The following is a 7549-nucleotide window of genomic DNA, read 5'->3' on the forward strand; positions in this document are numbered from 1 at the left end:
TCCTTTCCTTTCCTTTCCTTTCCTTTCCTTTCCTTTCCTTTCCTTTCCTTTCCTTTCCTTTCCTTTCCTTTCCTTTCCTTTCCTTTCCTTTCCTTCCCTTYCCTTCCCTTCCCTTCCCTTCCCTTCCCTTCCCTTCCCTTCCCTTCCCTTCCCCTTTCCTTTCTCCAAGAACACACCAAGTACAGCTCAACTCAAAAATAAAACCAGGACTGAGCAAGGCAAGATCTCTCAGCCCCAGGGAGTAGCTGAGTTCTCCACAGCTGAAAAAAAAGAACACAGGAGGTGATGGAAGAGCAGCCGTGGGCAGCTGGAGCCTGATCCACCTGTCTTGGCTGTGTGCTCAAAGTTCTGCTCCACATCTGCTGCAAAATTGGACCTGGGGTGCCAAACACAGCCCCTTCTAAACAGAGCCAGAGTTTTGCTTTGAAAGAGTTGWTAAATTTACGCTCAAACCCAASTTKGTGGTGCCAGATCTCATCCAGAGCYCCRGYGGTGCCAAAAAGTCGCTTCACAYGAAGCTGAAATCAGAGAATTSCAGTGAAGGATGCACAAGGTCAAACTATCCTGAAACCATTTCCAGTGAGTTAAAACACTGGAAATATTCTCAGTGTGGTCCCTTTGAGTGGAGCGTGGTGAGCAAAGCTCACCCATCAGAGCCATCACAACCTGAGGATGGGTTCATTACATTAACTGACTAATTATCATAGCCACTCATATCCTAACTGCAGTCCCCAGAMAGAAAAGATTTGTTTCATCTCCATGTTCAGCCATCAGAGGAACAAACCCAGAGGTTTGGGGTTTGTGGAGGGTGGTTCCCACCACCGTCTTTTTGCAGCATTTTTTTTCATTTCATTGAAACGGTTTTTACTCTGCTTTTAAGATGTTCAATTACAACGAAGGAAGGCATAAAATCCCTATTCGATAATTTTAACTTTATTTTTATGGCTTTAATTTATCAGGAGCAGGGAGAGATGACGGTGGGGTGCTGGGATCCCGGTCACCCTTGGCCAGCAATCACAGGAGCCCAGCAGCAAGCTGCAGACAAGGATTTTCCAAGCAGCAGCATCTGGCTCCCTGGCAAGTGGAACAGGCGGCCTCATGGAGCACATCGGAGTGGCCCCTGGCTTTGAGACGTGGGAAAAGGGCTGAGGGACTGTCTGGGCTGCTCTGTCCTTGCCTCAGTCAYGTTTGCCTTTGAGGGGACATAAATCCTCCTCCCCAAACCCACTGCTGKCAGCCTCCCTCTTCCCCCACGTCCTGCTGCCACCAAACACGAGTGTTCCTGAATTTCTGATGGGGAAATTTGTGCCCCACACAGGAGGGTGACCCAAAGGGATGTCCCTGTGGACTTAAGGATGAGCCTCGGGATGCTGCATTAGCAAAAAGCTGCCTGATGTTTAACAGAGTTTTGTTTCTATTGATGCCTGAAATCCGGTTTGCCTAAAACCGAGGTTAGMTAAAATTAAGAGAATAAAAAGCAGTTTTATTTATTGCAGGGCCTTCAGGTGCATCCAGGGCAGTCCCACACCCACAATGGACAATGGCTCACAGGTTTTTCACCCTTTCTCACTTTTGTCCATTTGCACATCGGGATTTGCTAAATCCTCCAATTGCAGCTCAGCCAATGCAGTCAAAAACTCCAACTTGGCTCCCCCAATTCTCTGTTGTTTCCATCTCTTGGGGCCTGGCACAGGGAGGTGTCCTTGAGTTTGGGGCTGCAGAGGAATWGTTTTGTGTAAAAATGGGAGAGCAGGAGCTCAGCACTGTCTGTGGAGTCTGGAGTTAAACACTGAAGAGTCACAGGATCACAGATACATGGAAAATACAGAGCTAAAATCCAAAGGTGTCACTATGAATAGTTAATCAAAATATCTCCTGGGGKTTTTTTTTCCCCAAAAAGCTTTCCCTGCTCACATTGGGGAAGGCAATACCTCCCTCCCCACCCTGTCAGCAGCCCAGCTGGTGATTTTAGGGATGCTGGGATGGATGCTGCAGGATCCAGGCTCTGAGCAGGGATGAGGTGTTTCACACACACCTGCTGCCCCCCTCCCTCACCACTCCCCACCAGCAAAACAACCACAGCAGACTCGCACAACACTCCATGTTTTTTAAAAAATTGATATAAACACAACCCAAACCTGCTCATATTAAAGCAATTAAGGAATTAAGGGATGGCACAGCATGGGGGAAGAACTAAGCTATCATTTTGTTTCTTGATAGAGGGTGAGTTCATTGAAAATTTGAGTGTCATGCCACTCAAAACTAYTTGTGAGTGTGGGGAAAATTTGGGAACTAAAAAAAATCTTCCTTCCTTTGGATGTTCTTTTAAGGAAGGCTTGCTTTCAAAAAGGCCAGTGGTTTTTTTTACGTTTAGTTTGGTTTTTTTTTTCTACTTCTTCTAAATTATTATTATTATTACTATTATTATTWTTACTATTACTATTATTGCTGTTGCTATTATTATTTTAAAATAGCACTTTCCTACAAAAAATAAACTAAGCAGAGGTTTTTAAACAAGTTAAATAGCCAAAAAAATAAAATACTTCATGTCAGCTAAGCAYAATGTCTGTGACTGATCCAAAATCACATTTCCAAGGGGTTTTAGATTACCTGTAAAATGTGGAGGGGGGAAAAAAATCTGTTTTCAGCTCTGTATAGTCCACTTTTATCCTGACACTTTTCTGCTTCAGTCACCAAAAGGAAAACATATTTTCCCCCCAGCTCCATGTGTAAGGTGCTGAAAACCCCACCAAAGGATTTAGGATTAATGCACCGACCTTTCCATCAGCCAGAMAAGTCCCTTTTGCAACTGCAGAGAAGAAAGAGTTGGAAGCTCAAGCCTAGAGCAGATGAATGGGTTGGGACTGGAAGAGATTTCCAAAAAATATCCAAATGAGAGTTTGTGAAGGAGTTCAGGCTGGAAGTTGTGTGCACAGAAAAGGGAAATCCCGTCTGTCAGCCAGGTGACCATCACATGAGGAGGATTTTGTGAGTGAGAGCCATTCCCAGGTGGTTCAAGGTCTTCATAAGGATTCAGTAGGGAGCATTTGCTGCCTTAAAGAGGAAAAAAAATTTTAAAATTAAAATTTTTTAATTTTTTTTAAGGGGGTAAGAGAAGGGAAGAATCTGCTTTACCACAAGAGTGGGGAAACACAGAATAATTAAAATACCAACTGACATTTGATGGATTTATAAGTGTTCCTTTGGGACAAACAAATGGAATTATGTGATCCATGCTGCAATATTTGTGTTGGTTTTAAAAAATTTGGAGTCTGGTTTGTCTTTTCTGTCCCAAACCACACACAGGAGCAAAAACTGTCTCATCCTGTTCCACTTCCACAGCCATATACCCTCAGAAAAACAACAGCCAGGCCCTGTTCCTCTTTCCCCATAGGGACATTGATGATTTTAATGCATAAAAGGACGGAGAAAATATTTCAGTGAAAGGAGAAAAGGTTCTTAATTCCTATAATCCAAGATATCCTGAGTGCCTGCTGCAGGTATTAATGCAGGGGGATGCTCAGTCATCCTCAGGAACAAATCCAGGCAGACCCCTCAATATTCTTCCACCTTTGCCAAAGGGAAACATTTCCAGGATATAAATTTGCAGTTTGGTTCCCAGTGAGGTCCTAATTAAGGCAAGCAGCCAAATTAAGCCATTTGAAGCTACGTGGTCTGGATGTAGCAGAGCTCCCTCAAAGTCCAGGTTCACCACCGATTCACGAAATATCCTGAGCTGGAAAGGACCCACAAGGATCATCGAGTTCAACTCCTGGCCTTGGGCAGAAAAAATAAAAAAAAAAAAAAAAAATCCTCTCAAGCCTGCAAGAGCAGCTCTCTGCAATGTTTGTGGGGCTGTTTTTTGGAACCTTTGCACTCCTGATCTGCCTCAGATGTGCAGCCACATGAGCTTTTGCACATCCTTTGGTAAAACCTGAGCAGAATTTAGCACTCTGGGGCATCATGTGGAGCTGCCCATTTGTCTCTAAACCACATAAATGATGCTTCATCAAGGACTGTGGGAGAGTCATTTGAAATTCCTTCTCTGGAAATGCTGTGAATGTTATTTCATTGCATTTTGAAGCCTGGAAAAATGATGTCAGTGTAACTGTGAAAGGGACCAGTCCARTCCTCCCTCAAGCTCTTTGCTCGACCTTCACTTATGGGAGAGCCCCTTCCCTGAAAACTGGAGAAAAAACATACCTGTGTCACCAGGTGTGGTGTGAATTAATTCATTCATACTGGCAGCATGTTCCAGTGCTACATTAAATTCATAATTAATGAGAATTGAAATATTTCATGTATTTCATAAGTATATATACTTATTTCATAAGTATACAGATTAATAACTAGGGTTTCCTTCAGCATGACCTCCTCTTATCAGCTCAATCATAAATACCTGATCATTGGTCAACTTTTTTTCCCCCCAATCTATAACATCCTTGTCCACACATTTTTCTAAGGTGTCCAACTGCATTTCAAAAAACCATCTTGCCATTTCCATCCCAGACTGGTTTTTCCTTCCAGATTTTGAGGGGTGCACAGGTTTGAGAAAATGGTCACATTTGAAGTCAAAAACACAGACTTCCAAGGCTCAGTGCCACAACAAAAAAAAATTAATGGAATTTTTTTCTCAGAAATTTTTTTCCTCAAAATAAACGCCCACTTGGGCTTTCAAAACAGCTTTTCTGCTTGAGAAACACCTTGRACTTCTATTTACTTTAATAAATGGACTTGGATTTGTGATCTTAGTACATGCAGAAAATCTGGAGTGTTAAAAGTCCTGTGTTTCATCGATAATAATTCATCCATCAGCCACTGGAAAGCTTTTTTGAATGGCAAGGGCAGGGTAAAATACAGCCAGTGGTGTTTATATTAGTTCTTTTTTTATCTAATAGGCTTTATATAATAACTCCTGTAACAATTAATCCAAGCACAGAGGCTGAAACTATCTGCAGCACAGGAGGATAGCATGAAAATAAAATATTTTATAAAAAACGCACTTTAAAAAGGTTTAAAAGTCCTTAGTTATATGAAAGGAATTGACCTTCTTCCTTTTGTAGTGCTCCTTCAGAAAAGAACTGCAGCGAGTTAAGGGGAATTGAGCAATTACATTGTTATACTATTACACAGTAATTTGCATTTCTTGATAACGCCTATGTCAAAAAAATGTTGGAAAGTTGCATTTCAATAAAATATTTAAATTGCTGACATAGCCTGTGGCTGTCTGTGTTACATAAAGGCAGGCTGCCTTTTATTCCAAATTTCTTCTCAGGTATCAAACACGTGCATTTTTGGACGCTGTAGAGTAAATCACAGCAAATGTCCTAATTGTGGAGTTATGGGAGCCTATTCCCAGCTCCATGCATAGGTAGGAAATCTGTAGTAGTGGTCCAAAATCTGGCAGGTGGTCCAAAATATGCAGTTGGTCCAAAATACAACAGCTGGTCCAAAAGAAAATATAATATTAAAAAAATAGGCCAGGGCTGAAAACTCCTGCAAGAACCAAAAAGGGGCTGAAGTTGGTGCTTTCCTCCATTTCACCAGAATTAGGAGCATGAATGGATGATGAAAATAATCACAGAATCACTGAGGTTGGAAAAGRCCCCCAAGATCATYGAGTCCAGCCTRTGACTGTCACCACCGTGACATTGCCATTGATCCCAAAGAAATGGAGCAGAAAGAKGAACCAGAACTTTGGCCTTGGGCCTCTCCCTTTTACCCTTCCTTGCCATGGCAAGCTAAAAATCATCCATCACCATATTTTATCCAATCTGTACCTCACCCTGATGGCCCTGGGTTTGCTCTTAGGAAGAGAAGAACCTCAGGRTTTGGAGGATGTTCACCAGATCTCATCCGTGTACATCCAAACCTCCAAATATTCCCTCGACAGACCCCAACGAGCAGGAATACACTTCAGGAGGCCAAGGCAAGAGACTTCAGAAGGATTTTGCTCTCACTGATTGTGTTGTCAGCACCTCCTGAACTCAGATTTCTCTTGCCATGTCAATCAGGCTGCCACAGCATCACTGGTCCACCAAAAACAGGCACTGAGGGATGGGCTGTGAGTGCAGGAAAATGTGTGGGCAGGGTTGTGTTACCTACAGGTTCCTGCATTTCATCTGGGGATGCAGAAAGCTTTGAGGGGTCACCTTGCACCAGAAAGGACCTGAAAAGCTGAGCATCACAGTTTAGAGCAGCTCAGACAGTGAACGTGGCTTTGTTGCCTAAAYAGAGGTGTCCCATGTCACCTGAAATGCCTCTGGGTGTCCCTGCTGTCCTCCAGCTGCTGAGCTGGGGGGCACAGATCTCCTGCTGGTCCTTTTTGGGATATTTTGACGAGGGTATTTTGGATGCTCCTGACAGCCACGTGCAGGCAGCTGATCTGTGTCCTGTGCCACAGCAGCGTGTGGGGACACGACATGGCAAAGAAATTGCCAGAATTCCACCCGGAAGGCATTTATTTTCCCAAGAAACCTCGCACCAAAGGACCTCATCTCAGCATTCATCAGTGAGTGCACACAAARGAAAGGATTTTTTTCCTTCTCAGCAACCTGTTGATGTCAGGATTACCTACACCACCAGCAGGAAAACAAATACAGAAGGCTGACATGCTTCTACAGAAAATCCCACTGCATCTGGTTCATATTCCTGCTTTTTAAGCATAAACCCGTGTGTTACTAATGTCCCCTTTAGGGAGGACAGCTCTTAGAGAAATTAGGGGACAGCCCTCAGAGAAATGAGGTGCCAGCCCCTAGCACGGCTGTCTCCAGGCAGGAATCCGAAAGCCCCGGAAATTCCTCTCCTCCCGTCAAAAATCSCTTCGCAATCAGCCTTGCGAGGAGGCGCAGGAGCGGCGGGGAGAGCAGTGATGACAGCGAGGAGGTGGGCACAGCCCCGTCCCRGGGGATCGCATCCTCCCGTCCCATTAAACCCGGGGCAGAGCCGCCGGGGCTCCGAGAGCAGCCAGGGGAGGGAGATGAAAGGCTCCTGCGAGAAATCAGGTGCAGAGGACGSGCAGATGCTGCTCAAGAGCAAAGAGACCCGGCCAGGCTCATTTGTCTGGAAGGGAACCAGCAGGAACTTTCTTTTTATCTCCGATTGCGGATGTCAGGGTAGTTCCTAAAGGCCACAAGCCGGCCTGGCCCCCACTGCTCTGCCTGCACAGGCGAGGAAATTGCATCGATAGATTTTTTTCACAGGTAGAAAATCCCCCACTGTGATGGTCACAGAGACGGTAACCCCTTCCCACCTGTGGGATCGTGTCGGGCCCCGCCTGTCCCATCAGAGCCCGGCTGGAGATGCTCGGGCTACCCAGGGCTCGGGCTACCCAGGGCTCGGGCTGTCGGTCCAGCACCCAGCGGGGCTGGCCAGGTGCCCCCGGGCTACCCAGGGCCCTGCCAGAGCCAGCCCTGCCCGCCCGCACCGTGCCAAGGATTAGCCATGCGCCACCTGGGCTGCCCGGGATTTGGTGGGGCATCCCCTTGGCAGGCGGGGTGAGGGGGCACAGCCCCGTCCGTCTGTCCGTCTGTCCGTCTGTCCGTCTGTC

Source organism: Malurus melanocephalus, unplaced genomic scaffold (genome assembly GCF_030028575.1).
Source record: "Malurus melanocephalus ecotype Western Australia unplaced genomic scaffold, MMel_1.1 scaffold_190, whole genome shotgun sequence".
Lineage (NCBI taxonomy): Eukaryota > Metazoa > Chordata > Aves > Passeriformes > Maluridae > Malurus > Malurus melanocephalus.